The sequence below is a fragment of the Mirounga leonina genome, unplaced genomic scaffold (assembly GCF_011800145.1).
Source record: "Mirounga leonina isolate KUSES-001 unplaced genomic scaffold, KU_Mleo_1.0 Mir_151, whole genome shotgun sequence".
In the NCBI taxonomy this organism is placed as follows: Eukaryota; Metazoa; Chordata; class Mammalia; order Carnivora; family Phocidae; genus Mirounga; species Mirounga leonina.
In genome coordinates, this window is record NW_023270377.1 from 3,270,215 (window position 1) to 3,285,458 (window position 15,244).

A 15,244-nucleotide genomic window follows, 5' to 3' on the forward strand; every position below is an offset into this window, starting at 1 on the left:
GATCCATTGTTTTTGTATAACACCCAGTGCTCCATGCAGTACGTGCCCTCCTTAATACCCATCACCAGACTAACCAATTCCCCCTCCCCCTTTCCCTCTAAAACCCTGTTTGTTTCTCAGGTCCATAGTCTCTCATGGTTCATCTCTCCCTCCAATTCCCCCCGCCCATTTTTCCCTTCCTTCTCCTAATGTCCTCCATGTTATTCCTTATGTTCACAAATAAGTGAAACCATATGATAATTGACTTTCTCTGCTTGACTTATTTCACTTAGCATAATCTCCTCCAGTCCCATCCATGTTGATGTAAAAGTTGGGTATTCACCTTTTCTGATGGCTGAGTAATATTCCATTGTATATATGGACCACATCTTCTTTATCTCGGCTCTTTCCACAGTTTGGCTATTGTGGACATTGCTGCTATGAACATTGGGGTGCATATGGCCCTTCTTTTCACTACATCTGTGTCTTTGGGGTAACTACCCAGTAGTGCAATTCCTGGGTCATAGGGTAGCTCTATTTTTAAATTTTTGAGGAACCTCCACACTGTTTTCCAAGGTGGCTGTACCAACTTGCATTCCCACCAACAGTGTAAGAGGGTTCCCCTTTCTCCACAACCTCTCCAACATTTGTTGTTTCTTTCCCTGTCCATTTTTGCCATTCTAACTGGTGTAAGGTGGTATCTCAGTGTGGTTTTGATTTGGATTTCCCTGATGGCTAATGATGATGAACATTTTTTCATGTGTCTGTTAGCCATTTGTATGTCTTCTTCAGAGAAGTGTCTGTTCATCTCTTCTGCCCACTTTTTGACTTGATTATTTGTTTTTTGGGTGTTGAGTTTGAGATGTTCTTTATAAATTCTGGATACCAGCCCTTTATCTGTAGTGTCATTTCAAATATCTTCTCCCATTCTGTGGGTTGCCTCTTTGTTTTGTTGACTGTTTCCTTTGCTGTGCAGAAGCTTTTTATCTTGATGAAGGCCCAAAAGTTCATTTTTGCTTTTGTTTCACTAGCTTTTGGAGATGTATCTTGAAAGAAGTTGCTGTGGGCGATGTCAAAGAGGTTACTGCCTATGTTCTCCTCTAGGATTTTGATGGATTCCTGTCTCACATTGAGGTCTTTCATCCACTTTGAGTTTATCTTTGAGAATGGTGTTAGAGAATGGTCGAGTTTCATTCTTCTGCATGTGGCTGTCCAATTTTCCCAGCACCATTTATTGAAGAGACTGTCTTTTTTTCCATTGCGTGTTTTTTCCTGCTTTGTCAAAGATTATTTCTCTATTCTTTACTGTCAATTTATCTGAGGCTTTATATTTAAATTGGGGTTCTTATAGAAAACACAGAGTTGAGTTATTTTTTTAAAGATTTTGTTTATTTATTTGAGAGAGAGAGAGGCACACATGCACATGAGTGGGGGGAGGGGCAGAGGGGGAGGGAGAAGGATAAGCAGATTCTGCACTGAGCACTGAGCCTGAGGTGAGGCTGGATCCCATGGCCCTGAAATATGACATGAGCCAAAACCAAGAGTCTGAAGCTTAACTAACTGTGCTACCCAGGTGCCCCTAATTGGGTTATTTTTTAATTCACTCTGACAATTGCTGTTTTTACTTGGCATGTGTAGACCTTTCCTATTTTGAGTAATTATTGATATAGATGGATTAATATCTACCATGTTTATAACTGTTTTCTATTTATTGCACTTGTTCTTTGTTCTCTTCTCCCCACTTTTATGCCTTTTCTGGTTTTAATTGAGCATTTTATATAACTTAATTTTCTCTTTCCTCAAGATATAAATTATACATCTTTAAAAAACCTTGGTGGTTGTTCTAGAGTTTGCCATACAAATTTACAAATAATCTGGGCCCAATTTCAAAGAACACTACACTGCTTCACAGACAGTGCAGGTATCTTAGAGTATTCCCAATTCCCCCCTCCTGCACCTTACAACTTTGCTGCCATTTATTTCATATCCACATGCTATAACCATCTGATACATTGTTGCTATTATTATTTTGAGCAATTATCTATTATATCCATTAAGAGTAAGAACAATAGCAGATTTTGTTTTCCCTTCATGTATTCCCTCTCTGATGCTTTTCCTTTCTTTATGAAGATCCAGGTTTCTAATATCCTGGCTTTCTTAGGCTCAAGGGATAAGCACAGGCTGGTGCTGGAAAAGTGTTAAGAAACCCATGTCTCTATGGAGACAGAGGAATGGTCAGTAAGGGCAGGAGGTGATGGACTTCAGCGGGGCCATGGGGTCAAGCTTGCTTTGGTTGGGTGGATTAAGGACACATAACCCCCAGAGTCCAATGGAGCAGTTCAACAGTCTTTCCTAAAAGTTCTTACCAAGTTTGGGACAAATTCATACTTATTTTGGGGCTAATGAGAGAGAGAATTTTGCCCCCAACCCTGCACTTACTCCCCTTTAATTTTTGTATATCAAACTTGGGTAAAATACATGTTCATTATCTTGGAGACTTGTGACACCAAACAAGTTTCTTAAAGTCTGTATTGAAACTTCAAACGTTCTAATTTTGGATATGAACCGAGGGCTGGCAAGTTAACAAGGAAGGGCAAAGGAAACTTCTTTCTTTCCCCATGCAGCTTGCAGACATGTGACTCAGAGCCACTTAGGAGATGTGGGTGACATGAAGGAAAAACCAAGGTTGATTTGTTATGTGGAAGAAAAATCTCATTACCGTGTATCTTCCAACAAAGACCGAAATAGTGAAAAGCTGCCTACATTTTGAGACTGAAAATAGACAGAGTAGAGAAAAACTTGATGTTCTTTTCAGGAAGATTGTGGTTAAGGGTGGGAGAATGGAGCAGCCCCCAGGGAGAACCACAGAAAAATGAGAAGGTTGTGAAGACAGACCCTGTGAGTCGCAGGGTTGGGGAACCAGGAGACTGAGTTCTGGAGCTGACTCTCCTGCTAGTTCTCCTTGTGCCTGATGAGTCATGATCTTTTCCTGCCTTGGTTTCCTCATCTGTAACTGTGAAAAGTTTGTATTAGATGCTCTCTCAGGGGGCCTTTGATTCTCAAATTCTCCAATTCTATGGATTGACACATTCTGACATGATGTGAGTTTCTCTTCTTCCATTGCACCAGCAGTTGGAACAGACTCGTGGGGGATGAGAGGCATTTACTGGACTGAAGAGCAAGCTGAGAGTTAACACTTGTCTCCTTTGCCAACTGACAACATCCAATTAAACTGTGAGGAGAAGTGGTTGTGGTTGGCAATGCATTTGTTCATGTGCTAGGAGTTGAGAAATTGGATTTTCTTTCAGGTCTCTTACAGAATCCATCTGGGCAGACATCATGGTATTTTAAGAGGAGGGAGAAGTAAGGAATGTTGAGAAAGTTGTGAATGGAGGAGGAAAGCCAAATGAGGGGCTGTGATTGTGGCCCCGTCTGCCCATCCCCATCCCAGGCAGCTGTAGGGCTGAACTCTGGACCCAGCTATGTTTCTTCATCTCTCTGTCTTGGGAGGATGTTCAGGGCTCAGCTGTCTGGGTTCCCATCTCTACCCTGCCATTTATTAGATGGGTGAGCTTGGGCAAATGTCTTAATTGCTCCACACCTTGGTTTCCTCATCTGTAGATGACGGTGGTGCCAGGGGGACCTCATGGAGTTGTCATGAGGTTAGGTGAGGCAAGCATGTGATGCCCTTGGCACTGGGCCTCCATTTGATGGTGGTCATTGTCACTTGATGGGGGTGGCAGACGTCCCTGCAGAGTGTCAGAGCATATGGCAGATGAGGCCTCCTGACCTTTGGCCCCACCTTTCAGAGACCAGGCCTCCCCATAGAGACTCAAGGAGCTGAGAACAGGATGAAAGCTCAAGGAGGCCCCTGATGGCAGACAAGGAGCTGGTACCACTGGGTGGTGAACAGCACCAAAATCAAAATCAATCATCCAACCAAGACTAAGACTTGAAACTCAGCCTTCCTCATCTCCTCCATTAACAGAGAAGAGCAGAACAGGTAGGACTGTACCTTTACAGGAGACTCTCAGCCATGCTAAGGGCCCAAGAGAAGTTTCTGGCACTGGGAGGGACAGTTGCTTTGGGAAGAGGTTAAGGGGCTCAAGTCAAAGGGATGCACCAGACCCCCTAGAATGGCCAAGAAGGACCACAGTGCCTTTGATTTGCAGAAGCTTTAATAGCCAAAGTACAGATGTCTCCAGAACCAAGTGGTAGGACATGTGGGAGGGTCTGGTTGGCACAACTTTCCTAGGATCTGGAAGCTCAAGTATGGGGACTGGCACTGAAGATTGATGAGTTATGAGTTGGTTTGCAACCTCTGTGTCCTAACTCCCTTGGAGATGTGCAGTGTCCATGTCTGAGGAGTGGTAGGATGTGACAGAATAATCCCTTGACCTGCCCACCCTTCAGGGCTCTTAAAACTCATCCCAAATGTTCATGGGGTATGTGGGGGGAGTGTGGACCAGTGAGATGTGATCCTGGCCTCTTGCCTCTAAAGGTTCTGGGGCTCTGCTCTCCTCCCCTTCCACAAGGATGGTTATGCTTTTTATTTACTTTATTCTACTTCTACATTAAACTTGTTTAAATTTCTTAGCAACTACATAAAATTTGTTCATTATAACTTTTCTTGGTCACCATATATATTTTTTAAGTGACAAATTAAATCAAGAGGAGCTGAGCTGTACTGGGCTATTTGGATTTTGTGGAAAGTTACTATGACATAGAGTGGCTGGTAATATCATCCATACCAAGGAGAATCATTTTTCAGTAAATAAGTTCTTTTAATGGAAGTTTTCAAAGAGCTCATTCAGAACGTGGGGTGCAGGTAAAACATGAAGTGTATCATTTGCTCTGGAGGAACACAAATCTTGACATGTTTAAGGAGAAGAAGGGCATGGGCAGATAAAACACTTTTATCTTAGGGAATGATCTTCCACCATCTTTGCAGTAGGTAGCAGGTGCAATCGCTGCTAATCTAGTCTATTAGTCAGCTGTGCTAGAATAACAAACCATCCCCAAATCTCAGTGGCTTCCAACGTTGAATGATTATTTCTTTGTCATGTTGCATAAAGGCAACTATGAGTTGGCTTCAGGGGCTCTATGCCACACATCCTGTAGTCTAGAGAAGCCTAAGCTGGTGAAGCAGCTCCTATTTTGGACACACTGGTTTTGCAGCAGAAGAGAATGTTAGTGTTGCAGAAATCTGTGATACATTTCTGGGTCTACCTTAGCTAGTCATTCCTAGCTTGTCATGCCTGATAGTGGGGTTGGAATTATAATCTGCATGGAAGTAGGTGCTACAAATCAAAGGCAACGGGAGGGAATGTATACTTTTCTCCTGGGGAACAGAATGAATATTGGGTAGGGGGGACAACAATACACTCTACCACACTCAGTGTGTTTTCCTCTCTTCCTTGTAAACAAGGCAAAAGCAAAGAATACTGGAAATTTCAGATTGCCTTTGCATGGTGGAATGGATAGGTCATTAGCTGGAATCCTTACATCAAATGCAGTGCATCCTGCTTACTAAGAGTTCGTTGAAAGAGTTAAATGATGACAAACATAGATGCAGTTGAGATGGTCATGCGTCACATCCTGTAGTTGCTATTCTACATGTGTTGTCTCAAATAATTTGAAACACAAAATCAGCAGTAAATTTCACTGACAAAACAAGGTATATTTGGGGCGTAGCTCTCAAGATGGTCTTTTGACCTTTTCCAAGCAGGAAAAATTTCTTGGAACACAGAAATGGCAGTTCATTTGGCATTAATGAAGACCAGATATTTTTAGCCAGGTTTAGAAGTGGAACTCCTTTAAATAAGCCCTTTTTCTTCGAAGAATGATTAAAACACTTCTTCGGGAAGGTATAATGGCATGGCACAGCTGAGACATCTCAGTCCATGCCTGTGTGGGGCAGGGCTTGCAAACATCATCGCTGTCTGGCACACACTGCACTCCACTACGGTGTCCTTGAAGCTGAGACATTGGGACACAGTTAAAGCATCTCTCAATTATGTTTGGGTTGTCATTCACTATTATGGGCCTCAGCCATTTTGCAGGACATTGTGGATTTCAAGAAAGGGTGTCAATGCTTCTTCTTCTTCTCCTTCTTCTCCTTCTTGTTCTTCTTGTTCTTGTTCTTGTTCTTGTTTTTGTTCTTCTTCTTCTTCTATTGATGAAAATGGAACAACTGTGTTTACATAAATTTATGCCTGGAAGTGTTTAAGGCAAACGATACATTTCTCCAAATTGAAAAATCATGCTTTAGGACATGTCAACTCAATGCTGTTGTTAGGGACCCCCTCCCACTTTTCCAGCCTTTCATTATGGTCAGAAAATTTGGAAACAAAGTATTAAATCCAGAGCTAAGTTATTTGATTTTCTTTCTGATTCTGTTTTTCTTTCTTTTTAAAAAGAAGTATGTATTTTTTTATATAAATTAAAGCTCAGCAACCCTCTGTCCCACCCTTCCCTTCCTGAAACCATTTTCACTCTTTTTGTTCTTTCTTGTTCTATGTTCATCCATGTATCTATGTGAAATGCCTGTTCTGTTCTCAGTGTTCTCAGTACAAAGATCTGACCTCCTTCTGTGGACATGAGGGCTTAGCTCTCTTACCTGCACCACTCCCCTCTTCCTGTTGATAATTGTGTCACATGTTTTGGCTCAACAGTTCTTCTGACATTATTATGAGAGTTACTAACAACCTCTTCTCTGGTTTGCTTGTCTAGGGGCTGACCCATGTTTCCTCCCCAAGCTTCTTTCAGTCATCAACAAACACTACACTAATCTATGTGCTTTCTACGTTCCTGGGGCCTCCCTTTTATAACCCCCCACCCAAGCACTCTGGTCCTGGCAGGCTGTTGTCCTTCATCATCTACCTGGAAATGCCCCTTTCCCGAATCTTTTCTTAGATCCCTGCCTCCCAGAGCTCATGTTTTCCTCTTTTTTGGTTTTCTTTCTCCCCATGGTGGAGCACATCCTTTAGCAGACTCCTGAGAAAAGGAACTGGGAAATAATTATTTGAGATCTGGCCTAATGGTGTCTTTATTCTACCCCTGTGTTCTATTAATAGTGGTCGGGTGTAGCATTTTAGGGTGGAAATATTTACTTCTTGCAGACTTCTGAAGGCATTGCCTCATCATCGCTCTGTTTCCAGCGTTGCTCCTGAGGATGTCTGACAGGTCTTTCGATCCCTAATGCTTTGTATAAAACTCCCATTTTTTTATTTTGCATTTTACCTCTTGGTAAGGTTTTAGGATCTTTTTTCTTTATTGTGTTTGTGAAATGTCACAGTGACGTGTCTTGACAAGGGTCCTTCTCCATTCACCATTTCAATGTTTGGGCTGGAAACTTATACCCTCCAATTCCAGGATTTTTAAAAATATTATTTATCTGATAATTTCCTCCCTATGGTTTTCTGTTCTTTCATTCTGTGATTCTGTTTCTCAGATGTTGGATCTCCTGGATGGGCCTGTAATTTTCTTGTCTTTTCTCTATTTCTTATTTTCTCTCTCTTGGAGTTTTGGTCATACTCTCTGAGGGATTTGCTTTAGTTAATCTGCCAAAATATTGATTTTTTTTTTTTTTTAGTTTTGATGACATTTTTTCTCATATTTTTTGCAAATAAAAATTGTATATATTCATGGTGTACAACAGGATGTTTTGATATATGTGTACATTTGAAATGATGATCACCATCAGGTTAATTAACATACCCATCACCATACATAATTATCAGTGTGTGTGTATGGTGACAATTCTTAAGACCAACTCTCTAGCAAATTCCAAGTATACTAAACAGTGTTATTAAGTATCATCACCATGGGGCACATCAGATCCTAGAGCTTATCTTAAAACTGCATCTGTACCCTTTGACAACTTCTTTCCAGGTCCCCCATCCCCTCAGCCCCCGGTTGCCACTGTTCTCTGCTTTTGAGAGTTCAGCTTTTTTTAGAATCTATGCATAAGTGAGATTTCTTATGGTGTTTTTAACTCCTAAAAGATTTCTTTTTCAGTAAATAATGTCATTTAAAAAATAACGTCCTTGTCTTGTTTCCTGGATGCAATATTTTTTCTTTGCTCTCTACAAATGTTCATTATTACCCTCTGGAAAGTTTTCCCTGCTTCCTACATTGTCTCTGTTGCCTTTAAGTTCCTTAATCAGTGAACTACTAATTAATTAATTTCTGTTGGTTGTTTAAGTGTCTGTTTCTTATTTATGAGTTTTCCTAGAGGGCTTGAACGGACCATGAAAATCTGGTCGGAAGCTCTGTGTTCGCCTCCTTGTTCCTCTGCGGGGAGGAAGGGGTTATCCGCATGGGGCAGGGATCTCGCGCCCGCGTCCTTCCCACCCAGACTCCCAACTAATCCTTGTGTTTTCAGCCTCAGCTCACTCTTGAAAAACAACTGGAACCTCCTGTTCCTGAGCCACCTGCTGCCCATATCAAAGGTCCAGTGATCAAGTCCCTCCATTCTCCCCATGGGAGTGAGCGCGCCCTCTGGTGGCCCCCAAGCATCAGCTCTGTGCGTTCCCCCAGACCTCCTCCTTTGGCCTCCGTCTCACCTGGGGTATAAGAAGGTCCTGGAGGGAAGTCTCCATGTCTGATGCATCTGGGCATCTCCCTCATTTCCTGGCACAGCCTTTTCCCACAAGAGCCCCTCAGCACACATGTGTGGAATAAATGAAGGAACTCAGAAGACATTGAAGCTGAAATGAGTAGACGTTTGACTTTATGCCCAAGAGAAAATCAATCCTAAGGTTGAGATTGCTAAAAAAAAAAAAAAAAAGAAAAGAAAATAAACCAATCTACCCCTCCTTTATAAATGGAAATTTATATTTCAAGGTTTAAAATAATGAGTCAAAATTGGAATTTTGGTGTAGTCTGTTAATTATAAAACCAAACATCTCCTTGCTAAGATTTTTGAATTCCAATCCACTGTAAAAGTTTCTTGGCTTGTCTCATATTTGGGTTTGACACCCTTAAAATTAATCTGCTGAGCATGGTTTATAGCTCACAAAATTCTGGAAAGAATGCTATATTTTTAACTAGGCAATTTTACACAAATTTTCCTAGAGCCAGCTCAATGCTGGCGTATTACTTCTGCTCAATGCAATCTTCTCATTCCCCCAGACAGAGGGGGCTAACATGTTCCCCCAAAGTTATTTGTTCAAGATAAATATAAAACTCCTCCTGTAAGACATTTCCTCATAAGAACATACACGGTTACAAGGTATTTCCCAGGCACTGAAGGTCGAAGACTTACTTTAGGACTCAAAGCCCTCCCTCATGTCTAGCTGGGTGGATGCTTTTGTGAGCATCTAATTTCTATTTTCGGTTTTCGAGTCCATGTGCCATTCAGTGACAAAGACTTCACCTCCTGATTAGAAAAATGATTTTAAGAAAAATCACGGAAAATCAGGATGGGGTCCATTTTGACTCTAGCTGAACTAATCATGGAATCCCTGCCATAATTATGCAGTGGCCTGACTGATCTGCTAGCCCAGGACTCACATTAGGAAGTTGCCCTGTGAACAGCTTTTATTCATGCATCAGGCAAGACTCCTTTGGTTACAAGTGTTGGAAACCTGACTCAAATTAGTGTAAAAAATGAATAATTTTGGGGCTCACATAATCAAAGGGAAAGTTGAGATGGTTAGGGTGAGACAAAATCTGGGATTGACCCGGTTTTAGACATCTGGACCTGGGAAGCTGTGGTCCTCTCTGTCCCTTTCTCTCCTCTCTCCTCTCTGCTTTGTTCTCTTGGGTTAGTTTCCTCCAAATGGCTGAGACTGGCGGGCTCTAGGCACAGCCAGAGACCCTGGAGAAGAGCCTGGTTTGGACCCCCTGTGTCATATGCTCTTCCCTGGGTCAACCAGTGGAGGCCATGCTGGAAGGTTCTGCAGGAACAGCACAGCTCTCTTGACGCACATGTTGAGAGGGCATCAAGCACATGATGATGACCACAGTATTTTCCTTCATAGCCTCCTAGCCTGGTATGTGTTAGTGACCGGAGGTGAAATGTCCTTTAGCTTTAGACTCTCAAAACTTGCTACAACGGCATTATTGCAGGGGTGGACCGGAGCAGTGGGAGGGTTGAGTCAATATGCGTGCCTAGGGTGTGCGGGAGGGGGTAGCCAGCCCACTGCATATTTCCCATCCTTGCCCCTGAGCTTGGGGTTGGGTGGAGCTGAATCTGGAGAGTCAGGTGTTTACAACCGGGGGCAGGGAAAGAAGCGGAGGCTGGGAATCAGGCAAAGGCAAATGTGGTTGATACAGCCCTGGCCCCGGGGGGGCTCAGTGCTGGACCTGTCCCGACATCGCCGGGCACAGATGCCACTCACTTGTTCTGCAGAGGCAGAAACTGAGCCACAGAAAGCTGAGCGGACGTGCCTGAGACCTGCGGTTCTTTGGCGGCATGGAAGGCCCTGGGGCCTCATTCCTGCTTTCCACGATGCTGCTCAGGGCGGCTTGAAAACGGCACCCAGGTGGAGCGACGAATGTCAGCTGCCCTCTGGCTGTGGGGTCAGCGGAAACCCCAAATCCTCCTCTTTGGTCGGGCTTACAATCTTTCTTCTCTTGAAATAGTGGAGTTGCGTCTCTGGAGGATTTTACGTTAGGCTACCTCTGGAATCTCAGGTGGCCCCTGGCCAAGAGGTGCACTCCAACCTCTCGGGCAAATCCGTGCACGTAACTGCTGATGCAGGTGCTGGCGATGTGTTCTGAAGGTGGTAGACTCTGCGAGCAGGCAGAAAGCCTTGAGACTCTCCCTTCCATCCACACTTGGTCTCGTCTGGGAATTTGGATTTTATCTTACAGGCAGAAATGCCCGTTAACTTGCCTTGTCTTTCCTTTCTCCGTGCCTTCCAAGCATCGGCAAGCGCAGGATTCAACGTGCAGGACTGTGCAAACTCCGGAATGCTCACTGCACTGGCCGGGAAATGCGCTTCGACCGTGCGCCCTAACCCTAGAACCCACCCCTCTCCACCCTCCCCCAAGGAAGGTGCCACTATTTGCCTCTTTAGTTTATGTCTCTGTGGAGATTAATATGCAGCTGATGACAAGGTGTTGTCCTTTTATTTTAGGAATATTGTGGTCTTAAGATTAGGGCCAATTTTGCAGAAGTGGGATTCTTCTTTTCCTATAATGCTGTAGTCTTCATGCCTGCTTGTTATTTGCCCAATCTATTGATGCTTGTTGGGAAGATCCTTTCTTGGTCTCAAACTATACCTTGGGGCTGAGGACTGGGGGGTGTTGGCTGTGACCCAGAAAAGGCCTTTTTAAGTGTGGAAGGCAGTGAGGCACGTTTTGGCTTGCCAGGGGATCGTGGGCTCATCTCTCAACTGGGGATAAAGGTCACAGTGACCGGCTTCTGGGTTCCTTCAGCTCCGTTAGTGCTCTCCGGTGGTTATTATGGTGATGGGGATGGGGGTGGTTGTAGGGAAACTATCTGGGGAGGATTATGTAAAATGGAAATAGGTTAGTTCTGGTCTTTTCCAGCTGGTTGTGAATCATTCGATGTCCAAGGTGTCTGTCCATAACCTTCCTTAAGATTCTCACAAACTAAATGGGTCTTCCTCTCAACTGAGATGCCGTTTACAATTTCAAGGTGATGTCAGTGGTGTTATTTACATTCTCTTTTCCATGTTGAGTGCCAATAGTATTTGAGAAGAAATCATTTCACATTTAAAAAATGAATTTAAATTCTATATAAGTGTATTCTTCCACATTATATTATAGTACAGATGAGATGTTGCAATTTGTTATAATAGTCTGTATCTGTGTGGGTTGATTTTATGTGTTTGCTGGTTTGGTGGAGACTGCAAATGGCAGATGGAATTTACCAGAAGAAATGCCAAGGGAGAGGTACAAAAGGAACAACAACAGAGACGATCTTTCGAGAAGAGGCTCGAAGCCTGAGAGGCAACCAGGTACAGGGGTCCTATGTGTGATTGAGCTGGAGACTAATGAAGTACAATATGGCATCTACTATCCCATTTGGGCCTAGCGTGATTTCTTTTTGCCTGTCAAATGATATATATAAACACAGCTGTTAGACCTGAAAGAAAGTTCAGAACTGATGTAATAGGTCTGTGCTGGTCAGGGGTCGGTATAGGCAAAAGAAACAGCTCTAGCTCTTGTGAGCAGAAAGTGATCCGTGGTGGGGGAGACGGGGGCAATGGAATGGGCTTGGGGCTGGGCCGCCGGGAACCACTCCCCAGACTTCCTAGCCTCACCTCTGGCCCATTCTGGAAGGTGGGGAGCCAGGGCCTGCGCTGGAGAGCCTGCATGGCCACCCGCTAGGGTAGGGAACGGAGAGGGGATGGGGACGGACATGGACATGCTCCTTAGCTACTGCCTGGATGCTGGGATGGGGAGACAGGCCGCTGCTGCCTTCCCGACTTCCCCTCAACTCCCAGGCCTGCGATGGGGCTCTGCGGTGCCCGGCCCAGCCGCCCCTGACCCCACGGCCCCTTGGCACCCTGGACACAGTAGTTTCCCTTATAATTCTGTCTGCCACGCACACTGCAACTTCTCCAGAAGAGACAGCTCCTAGCAGCCAAGGACAAGCCTCCAACGTGGGTGCAGGTGTGACCCATTAGCAGCAGATAACCCACACTGGCTGGGGTGGGTGCCCCTGGCCTATGAAGGGGTCTGGGAGAGGGTCCCTAGCGCCTGCACGCTCTGCTGGCCAGAGGAAGAAAGACCAGCAGAGAAACCTCCGGCGCCTACCTCCTCTTCTCCTATGTCACAGCAGCCCATCGAAGTGGGGAAGCCTAATTCCCACCTGGAGCCCTAAACACTAGCCAGCCTAGGAAATGGGGTTTATGCCTCCCTAACTTGTGCAGAAAGATATGGGACGAGGTGCCAGGGCCGGTTCAACACAACATTTAAGGGGAAGCTGAACTGAGAGACTCTGTGGCTTCTGAGGTCCCTCAGGGGGCCCAGACTCAGGATCCTTGGGTGTTTAGGTCGGTGCTGATATTTGAGGTGGTTTCCTCCTGGGACCACATGGCAGAGAGGAACTTAGACATTTCAGTGAGAATCTCAAAGCCCAGTGGTTAAGTAAGGAAACCATAGGAGCCAAAATGCTCTCTCTAGTGTGTACAGGGGAGGATGCTGGAGGTTTCCGCCACCAGCTTCTAGAAGTTTCTTCAGTCACTGGCAGTGTTGGAGAGGGTCTAGATCCAATGCTAGATACAGATAAATATTATAGAGTATGGTTCCTGATTGGACAGGGGTTCTTCACGTCTTTAAATCTCGTTCTAAATGATGTATCGTTTTTGCCTTTTAAATAACAGTAATTATGGGATGAGCGAGTCACAGGAATAAAAGATACCCCATAGGGAATATAGTCAAAGGTACTGCAGTAGGGTTGTATGTGAGGGATGGTAGCCACACTTGTCCAATCACTATGTTGCACACCTGAAATTAATGAAACATTGTGTCTCAATGGACTTCAATTAAAAAAAACAAACAAACACCCACTTATTCCCATGACCAAGGAATGCGTATTCTTAGCTATTTTGAAAGGAACTCGTTGTATTCTTTTTTTTATTCTTATGTTAATCCCCTACATTACATCATTAGTTTTAGATGTGTTCCATGATTCGTTGTTTGTGCATAACACCCCGTGCTCCATGCAGAATGTGCCCTCCTCAATACCCACCACCAGGCTAACCCATCCTCCCACCCCCCTCCCCTCTAGAACCCTGTTTGTTTTTCAGACTCCATCATCTCTCATGGTTCATCTACCCCTCCGATTTCCCCTGCTTCATTCTTCCCCTCCCGCTACCTTCTTCTTCTTTTTTTTCCTTAACATACATTGCATTCAGAATAAAATAGAATAAACCCTAACTCCTCATCATGGTCAATTCTGGCCCCATCTGGTCTCCCCCCTCTCATCGGAACATTGTTGGGTCCCTCTTCCCATACTTTCTGAGTTTCTTTTCTTTTTTTTTCTTTTTTTTTAAATTAATTTATTTAAAAAAATTTTTTTTTATTCTTATGTTAATCCCCATACATTACATCATCAGTTTTAGATGTAGTGTTCCATGATTCGTTGTTTGTGCATAACACCCAGTGCTCCATGCAGAATGTGCCCTCCTCAATACCCGCCACCAGGCTAACCCATCCTCCCACCCCCCTCCCCTCTAGACCCCGGTTTGTTTTTCAGAGTCCATCGTCTCTCATGGAGGAACTCGTTGTATTCTTGATCAAAGAAAGGATCCACCGAAAGGGAGCACCTAGCACATGACTGTGCGCTCAGCCTCGTGAGCTGGGCTGTTTGGAAGAGGAGGTTGTAATCAGAGCTGCCTTGTTGGCAGCAGGTGATGCCCGGACACACGGCTCTCCGCAGCGCCCAACCCGTGGACGCCAACCAGCCAAGTGCGGCGAGTGTCCCAGGCGCACGGGGCCCAAGTCCGCACCTGCCCTGAGCACTGGGCACCCTGCGCGGGATGTGGTCTTCCCACCCGCCGCAGGGACAGTGTGGTTCCGGCTCGGAGCCTCTGCTCATTGCTTCTTCACGCACAGGCACTGGGCAGGGAAATGGCACAGTCCAGGCCTCCCTCGCTGTCCCCCAGCCAGACGTTCTTGGAGCTGAACCCCAGGGCACAGAGAAGGGGCGAGGCTCCGGCGCGGTGGGAGGGGAGTGTTAGGTGGGCGAGTCTGTGTGTGTGAATGGGGTTGTCAGTTCTCCGATGCCCCGAGTGGATCTGCGCTGGAATAAAGGCAGCCCCAAGGGAAGTAGAAAGCACAAAGCAGTTTACTAAGGACAGTACACTCTCAAGGTGGGAGAGAGGGCAGGTCTTTTTTTTTTATGTAAGTGGGGGTCTTGGGTCACGGACAGGACAGTGTGAGCTCTACTGGGGGCTCCTGCCCATCATCAGGAGGCCTCCTCCCACGGGTCAGGAGGGGGAGTTTTTGACCCTAGGCGGGAGGTGCGGGGGTGGGGGGGTGGCCAACCGCATGCAAATGCATTATAGTGCAGCTAGGGGGCCACCCTGGGCAGAAGCTGAAGAGGAGAGCTTGTATTCACACCTGTGGCCCTTGATCTGCCAGCCCTGGGGTGTTAGAAGCCCCAAGGCCAGGATGTCAGGCCCTCAGGCTTCTATGTGTTACCTATTGTTTTTTAAAGATTTTATTTATTTATTTGACAGAGACACAGCGAGAGGGGGAACACAAGCAGGGGGAGTGGGTGAGGGAGAAGCAGGCTCCCCGTGGAGCAGGGAGCCCGATGCGGGGCTCGATCCCAGGACCC